The sequence below is a fragment of the Lolium perenne genome, chromosome 2, assembly GCF_019359855.2.
Source record: "Lolium perenne isolate Kyuss_39 chromosome 2, Kyuss_2.0, whole genome shotgun sequence".
Lineage (NCBI taxonomy): Eukaryota > Viridiplantae > Streptophyta > Magnoliopsida > Poales > Poaceae > Lolium > Lolium perenne.
In genome coordinates, this window is record NC_067245.2 from 64,495,565 (window position 1) to 64,511,331 (window position 15,767).

Genomic DNA, 15,767 nt, shown 5'->3' on the forward strand with positions numbered 1-15,767 from the left:
GAGCACTAGCAGGAAAGTATTTGCAGAAGAAAACATCAAGCAATTCTTTTGGACTTTTAATACAATTAGGTGGCAAATTATTATACCAAGTTTTAGCATCATCCTTTAATGAGAATGGAAATATTTTAGCAACAAAGTAAGTACGCATCTTGACATCATCAGAAAACAAACTACTCAGAGTAGATAACTCAGTCATGTGTTCAACAACACTTTCTTTTTCAGTACCACAAAAGGGTGTTTTCTCAACAATAGCTATATGAGATAGATCAAGAGAAAAATCATAATCTTTATCCCTAATGTTTATGGGAGATGTGGCAAACTTAGGATCAGGAGACAGTTTATATCTAACAGCATGTTCTGCAAGCAACTTTTTAATTTTTCTTGCATCAGTAGTAGCATTGCATTTTTCAATAAAATCATCATTAAGCTCCACATAATCTTCCTCAGGATCATCACTAAAATAATCAAGTTCAGGTGAACTAACAGGTGTAGTAGCATTAGGAGTTTCAGTATTTTCAATTTGTCTAGACCTAGCAATTGTAGCATCTAGAAAGGATCCCAAAGAACCACTATCATCAAGCACAGCAGAAACATTATCAATATTATGAGAGTTTTCAGATTCAGCAGAAGTACCCGCATGTGAAGCATGCGGCGGTGAAACAAGTTTATCAATCACAGATGGTGAATCAAGAGCAGCAGAGGTACTCAGAATTGTACCTTTTCTTGTAGTGGATGGCAATATAGCGATCTTAGTATCGCGAGGTTTACCCATGATGGAGAATTTGCAGCGAACAATATTAATCCAAGTGAACTTCCAAATAAAGCTATGCTCCCCGGCAACGGCGCCAGAAAATAGTCTTGATGACCCACAAGTATAGGGGATCGCAACAGTCTTCGAGGGAAGTAAAACCCAATTTATTGATTCGACACAAGGGGAGACAAAGAACACTTGGAAGCCTTAACAGCGGAGTTGTCAATTCAGCTGCACTGAAACAGACTTGCTCGCAAGAGTTTATCGATAGTAACAGTTTTATAGCAGTAACGGTAGTGAAATAACAGCAGCTGACTAACAGAGACAGCAGTAGTGATTTTAGTAAACAGCAGGATTAAAATACTGTAGGCACGGGGACGGACGACGGGCGTTGCATGGATGAGAGAAACTCATGTAACAATCATAGCAGGGCATTTGCAGATAATAATAAAACGGTGTCCAAGTACAAAGCAATCAATAGGCATGTGTTCCATATATAGTCGTGCGTGCTCGCAATGAGAAACTTGCACAACATCTTTTGTCCTACCAGCCGGTGGCAGCCGGGCCTCAAGGGAAACTACTGGATATTAAGGTACTCCTTTTAATAGAGTACCGGAGCAAAGCATTAACACTCCGTGAACACATGTGATCCTCACATCGCTACCATCCCCTCCGGTTGTCCCAATTCTTGTCACTTCGGGGCCATTGGTTCCGGACAGCGACATGTGTATACAACTTATAGGTAAGACCATAAACAATGAATATCATGATGAAACAATAACATGTTCAGATCTGAGATCATGGCACTCGGGCCCTAGTGACAAGCATTAAGCATAACAAGTTGCAACAATATCATCAAAGTACCAATTACGGACACTAGGCACTATGCCCTAACAATCTTATGCTATTACATGACCAATCTCATCCAATCCCTACCATCCCCTTCGGCCTACAGCGGGGGAATTACTCACACATGGATGGGGGAAACATGGCTGGTTGATGTAGAGGCGTTGGCGGTGATGGCGGTGATGATCTCCTCCAATTCCCCGTCCCGGCGGAGTGCCAGAACGGAGACTTCGGCTCCCGCGACGGAGTTTCGCGATGTGGCGGCGTTACGGAGGGTTTACGGCGACTTCGACTTCTCTCCGTGCGTTTTTAGGTCGAGGCCGATAAGTAGTCCGAAGGAGGGCGTCGGAGGCCGGCCGAGGGGCCACACCACGGGGCCGCGCGGGCCCCCCCGGCCCCGCCGCCCTATGGTGTGGGGCCCTCGGGCCTCCACCTCAATTGTCCTTCTGGCTCCGTTAGTTTCCTGGGAAAATAGGGCCTTCTGCATAAATTCCGAGGATTTTCCCGAAAGTTGGATTTCTGCACAAAAACGAGACACCAGAGCAGTTCTGCTGAAAACAGCGTTAGTCCGTGTTAGTTGCATCCAAAATACACAAATTAGAGGCAAAACAATAGCAAAAGTGTTCGGAAAAGTAGATACGTTTTGGACGTATCACTCGTCGCCCCTCCGACTCCGCCTCTTCGCCTATTTAAAGGTCCCTGACCTAAATCTTCGAGACGGAAAAGCCACGGTACGAGAAACCATCCAGAGCCGCCGCCATCGCGAAGCCAAGATCTGGGGGACAGGAGTCTCTGTTCCGGCACGCCGCCGGGACGGGGAAGTGCCCCCGGAAGGCTTCTCCATCGACACCACCGCCATCTTCATCAACGCTGCTATCTCCCATGAGGAGGGAGTAGTTCTCCATCGAGGCTAAGGGCTGTACCGGTAGCTATGTGGTTAATCTCTCTCCTATGTACTTCAATACAATAATCTCATGAGCTGCCTTACATGATTGAGATTCATATGATGATGCTTGTAATCTAGATGTCATTATGCTAGTCAAGTGGATTTTACTTATGTGATCTCCGGAGACTCCTTGTCCCACGTGTGTAAAGGTGACAGTGTGTGCACCGTGTGGGTCTCTTAGGCTATATTTCACAGAATACTTATTCACTGTTATGAATGGCATAGTGAAGTGCTTATTTATATCTCTTTATGATTGCAATGTGTTTTGTATCACAATTTATCTGTGTGCTACTCTAGTGATGTTATTAAAGTAGTCTATTCCTCCTGCACAGTGTAATGGTGACAGTGTGTGCATCGTGTAGTACTTGGCGTAGGTTATGATTGTGATCTCTTGTAGATTATGAAGTTAACTATTGCTATGATAGTATTGATGTGATCTATTCCTCCTTTCGTAGCGTGAAGGTGACAGTGTGCATGCTATGTTAGTACTTGGTTTAGTTGTGTTGATCTGTCGTGCACTCTAAGGTTATTTAAATATGAACATCGAATATTGTGGAGCTTGTTAACTCCGGCATTGAGGGTTCGTGTAATCCTACACAGTTAGTGGTGTTCATCATCCAACAAGAGAGTGTAGAGTCTAGCATCTATTTATTTATTCTGTTATGTGATCAATGTTGAGAGTGTCCACTAGTGAAAGTATAATCCCTAGGCCTTGTTCCTAAATACTGCTATCGCTGCTTGTTTACTGTTCTACTGCATCTGTACTGTCCGCAATATTACCACCATCAACCACACGTCAGTCCTGGACAGCAAAGCACTTTTCTGGTGCCGTTACTACTGCTCATACTTATTCATACCACCTGTATTTCACTATCTCTTTGCCAAACTAGTGCACCTATTAGGTGTGTTGGGGACACAAGAGACTTCTTGCTTTGTGGTTGCAGGGTTGCATGAGAGGGATATCTTTGACCTCTTCCTCCCTGAGATCGATAAACCTTGGGTGATCCACTTAAGGGAAACTTGCTGCTGTTCTACAAACCTCTGCTCTTGGAGGCCCAACACTGTCTACAAGAATAGAAGCACCCGTAGACATCAAGCACCCAAAGTGATGGACATAAAAGTACCTCCAGCAGCTGAATCCAATAGGTTCCTTGAAGAAAAATTTAATCCTGCATAAAAGGTTTGGATGATCATCCAAGTAGTTAGTCCATGGGTGGGGCAATTCTTTACCAAAGATTTCATTCTCTCCCATGCTTGGGAAACATGTTCATTATCCAATTGCTTAAAATTCATAATGCTACTTCTCAAAGATATAATTTTAGCAGGAGGATAATATTTTCCAATGAAGCATCTTTACATTTAGTCCATGAACTAATACTATTTTTAGGCAAAGATAGCAACCAATTTTTAGCTCTTCCTCTCAAGGAGAAAGGAAACAATTTAAGTTTTATAATATCCCCATCTATATCCTTATACCTTTGCATTTCACAAAGTTCAAAAAAATTATTAAGATGGGCAGCAGCATCATCAGTACTAACACCAGAAAATTGCTCTCTCATAACAAGATTTAGTAAAGCAGGTTTAATTTCATAAAATTATGCTGTAGAAGCAGGTGGAGCAATAGGAGTGCATATGAAATCATTATTATTTGTGCTAGTGAAGTCACATAACTTAGTGTTCTCAGGAGTACTCATTTTAGCAATAATAAAAATAAATAAAGCAAAACCGAATTAAATAAAGTAAAACAAGTAACTACTTTTTTTTGTGTTTTTGATATAAAGAAAGCAAACAGGACAGAAAATAAAATAAAGCAAGACAATAAACAAAGTAAAGAGATTGGGTGTGAGAGACTCCCCTTGCAGCGTGTCTTGATCTCCCCGGCAACGGCGCCAGAAAAGTAGATGCTTGTGACGGTAAAGCACACGTCCGTTGGGAACCCCAAGAGGAAGGTATGATGAGTACAGCAGCGAGTTTTCCCTCAGTAAGAAACCAAGGTTATCGAACTAGTAGGAGATCAAGACCACGTGAAGGTTGTTGGTGAAGGAGTGTAGTGCGGCGCAACACCAGGGATTCCGGCGCCAACGTGGAACCTGCACAACACAATCAAACTACTTTGCCCCAACTTAACAGTGAGGTTGTCAATCTCACTGGCTTGCTGAAAGCAAAGGATTAAACGTATGATGTGGAAAATGATGTTTGCTTGCAGAAAATAAAAGAGAACAATGATTGCAGTAGGTTGTATTTCAGATGTAAAAGAATGGACCGGGGTCCACAGTTCACTAGTGGTGTCTCTCCAATAAGATAAATAACATGTTGGTAAATAAATTACAGTTGGGCAATTGACAAATAGAGAGGGCATAACAATGCACATACATATCATGATGACTACTATGAGATTTACTTAGGGCATTACGACAAAGAACATAGACCGCCATCCAGCATGCATCTATGCCTAAAAAGTCCACCTTCGGGTTAGCATCCGCACCCCTTCCAGTATTAAGTTGCAAGCAACAGACAATTGCATTAAGTATTGTGCGTAATGTAAACAATACAAATATCCTTAGACAAAGCATTGATGTTTTATCCCTAGTGGCAACAGCACATCCACAACCTTAGAACTTTCTGTCGCTGTTCCAGATTCAATGAAGGCATGAACCCACTATCTAGCATAAATACCCCCTCTTGGAGTTACAAGTATCAACTTGGCCAGAGCCTCTACTAGCAACGGAGAGCATGCAAGATCATAAACAACACACATAAGATAGATCTATAATCAACTTGACATAGTATTCCATATTCATCGGATCCCAACAAACACAACATGTAGCATTACAAATAGATGATCTTGATCATGATAGGCAGCTCACAAGATCTAAACATGATGGCACAATAGGGGAAGACAACCATCTATCTACTGCTATGGACCCATAGTCCAAGGATGAACTACTCGCGCATCAGTCCGGAGGCGGGCATGGTGATGTAGAGCCCTCCGGTGATGATTCCCCTCTCCAGCAGGGTGCCGGAGGAGATCCTGTGAACCCCCCGAGTTAGGGTTGATGGCGGCGGCGTCTTTGGAACTGTTCTGGTATTTTGGCTCTCGGTGCTAGGGTTTTCGGAGACGAAGGAATAAATAGGCGAAGGGGCAGCGTCGGGGGAGCCAGGGGGCTCCCTCACCACACCTTGGCGCGGGGAGCCCCACTGCCGCGCCGCCCTATGGGGTGGGCCCCCCTGCTGGTCTTCCTCGACTCTTCTTAGGTCTTCTGGAACACTCCGTGGAAAATAGGGCCGTGGGCTTTTGTTTCATCCAATTCTGAGAATATTTGTAAACCAACTTTTCTGAAATCAAAAACAGCAGAAAACAGAACTGGCACTGTGGCATCTTGTTAATAGGTTAGTCCCAGAAAATGCATAAAAATATTATAAAGTGTGAATAAAACATGTAGGTATTGTCATAAAACTAGCATGGAACATAAAAAATTATAGATATGTTGGAGACATATCACACCACAACTCCTCAAATGAGATCATCACTAAAAAATAAGCAAAACCAGCCCTGACAATCAACTCCCAATGCCAACAATGCCAACATGGATTCTACCAACCCAAGACATACAAATGGGTAGCCTCTGTAACAACCCACTTTTGCAACCTTAAGTTTTTCTAGTATTTGAAATTGAGAACCAACAAAAACTTTTATTCTTGTTATCTTGCGTGTGCATAGGATAGATCCTTGCTTGTGGTAAGGTTAAATTTTTCTTGTGCTTTGTATTGCACCACAAACCCTAACCCTAAATAGAGATAATCCTAAACCCTAATACCCCTCTTCATCTACTTAGTGATCTCTACTACTTGCTTTTATTAATCTTCTCCAAAAAAATTAAGCCATGACCCTACCTAGTCCCTTTTTGCTCCAAATTCTCACCATCCATTTTTGGATTAAGAGAACACTTACCATCCTCTCTCCACCCTCCTTTCCTCTTCATAAAATATGGTGACATCAACACCACCAACCCATCCCTCTTTTCCTCACCTCTTTTCTTTCTTGGCCTTCTTCTCAAAAACTTGGCATGAAATTTATCTTGCCATTACATGGCCCTTCCTCACCCGTACACACCCCTCTTTTCTCTTCTCTCTTTTGAAAGACCCTAATAGGGCACCACCCCTTCTCCCTTCCTCTTGTCCCCCACATGGCCGGGCCATGGTGCACCAGCACCACCCACCCCTACTGCACCCTCCTGACCTCAGGCCCAACTCAGGGACCACCTGGACTCCCTCGCCCTTCCCCCCAAGCCCATGGATGAGCAGCCCAACCCTAGCAGCCCAAAACCGAAACCCTAACAGAGAAAAAGGAGGGAGCATCGCCTCTGGAAGCCTCCCGCTTGATCTCTCCCTTCCCGCGCGCCCTCCCCTCCTGCTGAGGTCTCTCCACGGACATCACCATGACCCCACTGCCCCTACGTCACCTCGACCCCACCTCGCTGACGCCAGTCCTCGCCCAACCATTGGGCAGCGCCACCGCCCACACCCCCGTCGGGTGCCCTCCCTCGCCTATAAAACCCACCCCTCTCGCCCACTCCCTTCCCACACCACTCCCCTCCTCCGAGAACCCACCAAAAGGGACGCCGAGGTGCTCCCATTTCCCCTCTGCTGCTCGGAAAGGACCTCGCGCCGTGGTCACCGCGAGGGTGACGGGGAGGTGCACCTCACCGTCGTCAACCCCCTGCCTCCTTTCTTCTCAAACGCCACCCCTGCCCCTGCCCCTGCACGCCCTAACCCTCCCCTTATCGTCGCCTAGGTAGGCAGGACCTAATGCCGCCAAGCTCGAGTCGACGGAGCCGTGGAGGACACGTCGGAGGAGCTCCCGGAGACGAGAAGGAGACACTGCTGACGTGGGCATAACCCTTCGGGTACTCTACATTGCCATACCCAGTGCAGACTATCAAGGTGGACCAGCACAAGGACTCGACAAGCTGGACCTGCAAGCGTTAGCAACTTGGACCACAAGGAAAGAAGACTCCAATATAAATCTTACTAGGACTCTTGTAAACCCTAGCTTGGCTAATATATAAAGCCAGGTAGAGGCACCCCTGAGGATGGGCATAATCAGAAACATAATTGTAGAGGCGACACGCCTAGAAACCGCAACCCGCGGATTAGAACTAGACTAGATCCAACAACTTCGCCTATGGCGGCCCCCTGTACTCATATTATTACATACTGGATTGCTAGCAGGACGTAGCGATCCTCCACCGCGGGGACGTGAACCTGGGTACGTCGTGTACCGCCTCGCTCCCGGAACTTCCGTCGTCGCCTTTCTCTAAAACCCAATCCCCTCATGGTGGGCATTGCCAAGGAACCGCCTCGTCAATTGGCGCCATCTGTGGGAAACGCGACGTTGGATTTCATCATCCGGGCGAGACCCTTGTAATAAGATCATCAACAAGATCGGGAGATCGGAAAATTCAGATTCACGTGGCTGGAAGCAACGCTGGACATCTACTCGCTCACATAGTATCTGCGTTTCGTGCACGGATCTACAATACGCGTTGAAAGGAAGCTACACAGCATAGATGTGATATTGATTCGGATACATCTGGTCAGCAAATTAAGTACAAGACATCAAGACAGATCAGAAGTACTATTATCTAAGAAGCGACCAAGCGTGCCAGGCATCCACAGCTAGATCAAAGCAGATAAAGATGGCAAAACAGTGTATTTTCCGCGAAGTCGACAGTATACTGCATCGACGAATCATTAGTCAAGCTCCAGCTCACGGCCGCTTTGATTTCGTTCGGTCGAGTCCCGGCGGAATACATCAACAGTGTGGCGGGCAAACTTAACCAGAAAAAGATACCTACATTAAGTTAATTTTTGACAGCCTTCGCGGTAAAACTAAATCTGAAGAGGCCATGCAAGAGAGCTGGCGCTAGAAGGAGTAGCGGCAAGCCGTCCTTCTGGACGAGCTAGTATCGCATAAATCGTGAAGACGTATAAATCAGATACGTAGCCCACATAATACATGTTCCCCTGGATCAAGCTCAGCAAAAGGCGGATTGTTGCAAGGAAAAAGAGATTATTCTAAGACAGCGGTACACCAGCGAAGCGCGGACAACCCTACAGATATTCAGAGCCGTGGCGGCCGCCCGCGGCTTCAACTCCGGGCAATTTTCATCAACAATATCGACACCATCCTACACAATTATCGTCAGATCGGGAATAATTTTCGGCTGCTCTGCCCGGTTGATTGCGCCCCGCCATCGCGCACTGGTACCTGTCTTGGACCCAACATCGCAGACCCGATATATTCGGGTGCTCGCCCCGTCAACTGTTCTGCTCGGATGATCGTGCCCGCCATCGCGCACTCTTCTTACTAGGGGGCTCGCCTGCCATGGACCCAACATCGCGGACCCGATATATTCGAGTGCTCGCCCCGTCAACTGCTCTACTCGGACAACCGTGCCCATCATCGCGCACTATTCTTACTTGGGGGCTCACCTGCCGCGGACCCGACATTACGGACCCGATATATTCGGATGCTCACCCTCCTCGGATCGGCTATATCGACTGCATCCTCTTCATCGACCGCGTTTGCCTGGCGCCCGCGGTATGGTTTATCTTTGGTGGCGTTTCAACTGCGCCCGCCACGTCAACTATTTCTGGACAGATGATTACTTCGACTGCGCCCGCGGTGCGACCTGCTTCCATATTGGCCTCGCCGTAGCCGGGCTACTGGATTTATCTTCTTCAACTCTGGATATATCTTCTCCTGATGCACTCTTGGGTCGGTGGATTTATCATCTGGAGTATTCAATGAATATCATATTATATTGACCCAATGTGCTCTTGTCGGGAGCACTGGAATTACTTGGGAGCTCTTGAAGTATTTTCAAACTATTACGTTTACTCCCATCGGGGGCATTGGAATTCAAGAAGACATGAAGATCTCCGACTATTTCGCTGGTTCGCTGGAATTCAAGCAAGATATGAAGACTCTTTATACCTGAAATTGCCATCTAAAAGCCTTTGAAAATACAAGTGACGTGAAGATTCGACTGTGCTCACAGTCCCTTGAAGATTCGACTGGGCTAACGGTCCCTTGAAGATTTGACTGTGCTCACAGTCCCTTGAAGATTCAACTGTGCTCACGGTCCCTTGAAGATTCGACTGTGCTCACATTCCCTTGAAGATTTGACTGTGCTCACAGTCCCTTGAAGATTTGACTGTGCTCACGGTCCCTTGAAGATTATTTCGGGGACCTTTCTCTTTTCCTTTGCTATAGATGCCTCAAAGAGTGCCGCAAATAGCAAGGATCATGAAGCAACGGGGACGTTGCTCTTTTCCTTTGCTATAGATGCCTCAGAGAGTGCCGCAGATAGCAAGGATCATGAAACACGTACGAAAACGACCCACGGTCAAGACATGCATCGGTTGAAAGCAAAGTTGCACATACAATGGGTTTAGCAAGACCCGCAACACGAGCTGATCACTCAAAAGATTTGCTGCCGATAAACTTACAAACAATGGCATCAATGATGCTCAAGGTGCATTAAGAACTGCCCCTTGAAATAAACAACAATGTGTAAACGGCACCTGAAGAAAACTATAAACATCGAGTTGCTCGACTCACGGTTGCAAGCATCAGTATCCAGACTCGGGGGCTACTTCCATCGGGAGCGCTGGACGTGCACCCGATAAAATCACCGGCTCCTTCTGGGTATCATCCGAATCATCGGCTCCTCCTGGGTATTATCCGAATCATCGGCTCCTCCTGGGTATCATCCGAATCATCGGCTCCTCTGGGCCATCATCCAAATCATCGGCTCCTCTGGGCCATCATCCAAATCATCAGCTCCTCTGGGCCATCATCCAAATCATCGGTTCCTCTGGGACAAGATCCAAATCATCGGCTCCTCTGTGACATCTTCCAAATCGTCAAATCCTCTATCTATGAAATCATCAGAGTCATCGACATCATGTTCTCGGAACTCGAAGACCTATACGGTATTCGACTCAGCATTTTACACTCTATACATAACTGTTTCATATTCATTTACAGGCTCGGGGGCTACTCCCATCGGGAGCGCTGGTCGCGCACCAGAGAAAAAGATGGCCCTGCACGACGCCATGACGCCGTTGCACCATCCAGCCCCGTCGTCGAGTCCGCCCACCGCCGGTGAGCCCTAGCCCCGCCCCTCCCTTTTTTCCCTGTCGCCTGATACGTCCAATTTGCATCACTATTCTATATCATAATTTATTGTTATTTATTGATATACTTCATATTTAGAAGTGATACTTATGTTATTGCACCTATTTATGCATGTTTGATGATTATTGGAGAATTAACCGCCGAAGCCAAGGATCTGCTGGAAAAAGGACCGTTAAGACACCATACTTCTGAAGACCAACAATTCCCAGCAAATATACAGAAAATCCTATCTTTCCATATGACGGAGGAAGCCATAAGGGGAGGCCGAGATGGGCCAGGGGGGCTCCAAACCACCTGATGAGGACATCACTACCGAACCACTACCTCTATCATTGCAAGATGAAGAAGATGTTGATGTGAAGCTCAAGTCCAATGAAGTCAGAATTGGACCAATGATAAGAGCTCGTGCGAAGCTACTAAAACAACAAGTGAAATTGTTCTTAAATGATACTTTGATTGATGAGAATTTTATACTACCTAAATCCTTTGACTTGTGTATGATCAGGTATGATGATAAAGGAAGCATCGCACGAGGAGGAGAACATCTGGACATGGTGCTGGACATGAAGACACCTCATGGACGCGCGAGGGAAGAGAGGGAGGCATGCGCGAAGGAGGAACATTAAGTCCAGGCCGGCGCTACGCTCGGCGCGACCAAATGCCACACCGGCCGGCCCGGCCCCACGCTCGGCCAAACCGGCTCCTCGGTCGGATGAGCCCGGCGCCCGCCGGCTCTTTGACCGGTGCCATCCGGGCGCGATCTAGGGACCCTGGAACCCCCGTCCGGAGGCAGTCCAGCGCCTGGCCCAGTCCAAACCGGACCGCCCGGCCCCTAGCCCGGTCGACCGGGCCCCAGGTCGGCCGTGTCCGAGTCTGTCTCGACCAGATCCCGATTTGGGTCGGTTATTATAGTTATTTTTCGACTTCTGGTCATCTTGAACCCCTATATAAGTGCCCAGAACGCCCCCATAATAGGTTTAGACCACGTTTAAGATAAATCCTAGTTCATAGTTGATTGCTTTGCAACTCTATTGAATCTATACACCAATTTGCATCGATCTGGTGTTTTGCTACTGGAAGTTTTGTGTGATCTGTTGTTCCATTGGGAATTAGAAGGTTGCAAATTACCGCTTTGTGGTCGGCGGCTACGTGCGCAAGTGTGTGGAGTTGCAAATATGTTGCAGGGTTAAGAGTTGTTGCATTGGCGACAGGAATCAATCGAGAGACTTCATCGGTGTCATACAAGTTATCTCCACCTCCTCATCGTGTTATCTCCGCTGTGTTCATCGTGTGTTCATCACCACCATCGTGCTTACTGAGAAGATCGGGCAACCCCTTATCATCTTGGTATCAGATTTCAGCGTTTCCTCAGTAAGCCATCCACAATCGACCCCATAGTTGAGTATGAGACTGGAGATGATGTTGATCCAGATGCTCCAGAAGATGATGATTATGACAGTGATGATGTAGATGTTTATCCTTCTGAAGGTCGCACTATTGTTGTATCACAGCGTGCTCTTAATGTGCAGCCAAGTGCATCTACTCAGCGCTGCAATTTGTTCCAAACAAAGGCACTAGTTGGTTCTGATAAAGCTTGCAAGGTCAACATTGATGGCGGGAGTTGTTGCAATCTAGCAAGCAAGGAGTTGTGTGCCAAGCTGAAATTGAAGTATCTACCGCACCCGCATCCATACTATATTCAGTGGTTAAGCGACAATGGTGAGATGAGGGTAAACCACATGGTGCGTGTTGATTTTGAGATTGGATCGTATAAGGATTCCATTGATTTTTATGTGGTTCCTATGACGGTGTGTCACCCACTATTGGGTCGGCCATGGATCTATGACCGTTCTGTGCAACACAATGGCCGCGCCAATATATATCACTTGGAGTTCAAGGGCAAGAAAATTAACTTGCAGCCTATGTCATCACAGCATTGTCAATGAATCTCGTCAGAAAAGTTGAAGTGAACTTGGAGGATGCATCCATAGATAGGCGAGAGAATTGTAATGTCGTGAGTGGTATAACGGAAAGTGAGAGAGTGAATTCCTTAGTGCTGTTATCCACCAGAGAGGATATGAGAGAATTTAGTGAGGATCCTACAACCATGCCTCTTGTGCTCATGTACAAGGGTGAGGTTTTGGTTTCTAACGACATGACCCCTATTTCTCTTGGTGTTTCTCATGTTTTGCAGGAATTCAGCGACGTGTTTCCGGAGGAGGTGCCCGCAGACTTGATCCATGGCGCCTCGCTGCCCAATAGGGCGCCATACAAGACGAATCCCGAAGAGACGAAGGAAATACAGAAACACTTGCAAGCACTACTCGATAAAGGTTATATTCGCATAAGCCTAAGTCTTGTGTTGTTCATGTTATTCTAGTTCCTAAGAAAGGTGGTACATGGCACATGTGTGTAGATTGTAGAGCCATAACAACATTACTATTCGATATCGTCATCCTATTCCCCGTTTAGAGGATATGTTAGATGAATTGAGTGGTGCTGCTGTTTTCTCTAAAATTGATTTGCGGTTATCATCAAATTAGATGAAAGCGGGGGATGAATGGAAAACAACCATTAAAACAAAATTTGGTTTATATGAGTAGTTAGTGATACCTTTTAGTTTAACTAATGCACCTAGCACTTTCATGAGACCGATGAACCATGTTTTGCGTGATTTTATTGGCAAGTTTGTGGTTGTGTACTTTGATGACATATTAATTTACAGCCGCAATGAATCTGATCATACTATGCATATTCGATAGGTTTTGCAAGTGTTGTGTGATAATAAACTCTATGGTAATCTTGAGAAGTGCACATTTTGCAAAGATAAGGTCATATTTCTGGGTTATGTTGTCTCTCAGCATGGAGTAGAGGTATATTCATCTAAGATTGAAGCAATTCAAAATTCGCCTACTCCCATGAATGTGAGTCAAGTAAGAAGTTTTCATGGTCTTGCTGGGTTTTATAGATGTTTTGTGCCCAATTTTAGTACTATTGCTGCACCTTTGAATGAATTGACTAAAACTGGTGTTGTATTTGGGTGGGGCGCAACCCAAGATCATGCATTTGATGAGCTGAAACATATGTTAACTTCTGCACCATTGCTTTTACTTCCTGATTTCAGTAAGCAATTTGAGATTGAATGTGATGCTAGTGGTATTGGAATTGGTGGTGTGTTGATGCCAGAGGGTCGCCCAATTGCATATTTTTCTGAGAAACTTTCTGGTGCTAAGTTGAACTATCCTATATATAAATTGTATGTTTTAATTAGAGTTCTTGAGGTTTGGCAACATTATTTGTGGCCAAAATAATTTATCATACATTCTGATCATGAAGCTTTGAAATATCTGAAAGCTCTATCTAACTTGCACAGGCGTCTAGCTAAGTGGGTTGAGTTCGTTGAGTCTTTTCCATAACATATTAAGCATAAGAATGGAAAAGATAATATTGTTGTTGATGCTTTGTCTAGGAAAAATATGCTATTAACTCTACTTGATGTTAAAATTCCTGGATTAGAAGTACTATGTGATTTGTATGCCACTGATCATGGTTTTACTGAACCATATAGCTTGTGTGCTATTGGTAAAGGATGGTAAAAATATCACATACATGATGGGTTCTTGTTTCGAGCTAATAAGCTATGTGTTCCAGAATCGTCTGTGTGTTTGCTCTTATTGCAGGAATCATATGCTGGAGGTTTGATGGGTCACTTTGGGCGTGAGAAGACGCTACTCATGCTAGCTGATCACTTCTATTGGCCAGAGAGGAGGCGGGATGTGGACATGTATGTGAAGAGATGCATTACTTGCAACAAGTCCAAGTCCAAGCTGAAGCCTCACGGTTTGTATACTCATTTACCGGCACCTAGCTACTACACCATGGGAAGATATTAGTATGTATTTTGTGTTGGGTTTGCCGTGTACTAAGAGAGGCCATGATTCTATATTTGTGGTAGTGAATAGATTTTCTATGATGTCACACTTTATTGCCTGCCACAAGTGCGACGATGCATCGCATATTGCTAACCTGTTTTTATGGAGATTGTACGTCTACATGGAGTCTCGAAGACTATTGTTTTTGATCGTGACGTCAAGTTCATGAGCTACTTCTGGAAGACACTTTGGGGAAAGCTGGGGAGAAAGTTACTGTTCAGTACTACTTGTCATCCCCAAACTGATGGTCAAACTAAGGTGGTGAATCGGACATTGTCACAACTGTTGAGATCCATGATCAAGAAAAACTTGAAGGAGTGGGAAGATTGTTTGCCGCATGTGGACTTTGCTTACAACAGGGATGTACATTCTACCATAGAGCTGTGTCCGTTTGAGGTGGTGTATGGTTTCAAACCGATTACTCCACTTGACTTGTTGCCTCTACCCATACAAGAGAGAGTCAATATGGATACATCAAAGAGGGCAGATTTTGTACGGAACATACATGAGAAGACTAAAGAGCTGATTGACAAGAAAGGCAAGAACAATGTTGCAAGGATGAACAAGAAGCGCAAGGAGATGTTGTTAAAGCCCGGTGATATGGTGAGGGTTCATTTTCGCAAGGACAGTTTCCCGAAGCTACGGAAGTCCAACTTGCTTCCTCGTGGTGACGGTCCTTACAAAGGCCAAGATCAATGACAATGCAAACTCTATAGATCTTCCAACTGATGAGTTTGGTGTCAGTAATTATTTCAATGTTGCTGATTTGACATCATATGATGGAGAAGACCTTGGAGCGTCGAGGTCGATGCCTTTTGAAAGGGGGGATATGATGAGGACATCCCTACCGAACCACTACCTCCGTCATTGCAACATCAAGAAGATGTTGCTGTGAAGCTCAAGTCCACTGAAGTCAGAATTGGACCTATGACAAGAGCTCGTGTCAAGTGCTGCCTACTCACACTTCTTTTCCTGTAGACAGTGTTGGGCCTCCAAGAGCAGAGGTTTGTAGAACAGCAGCAAGTTTTCCCTTAAGTGGATCACCCAAGGTTTATCGAACTCAGGGAGGAAGAGGTCAAAGATATC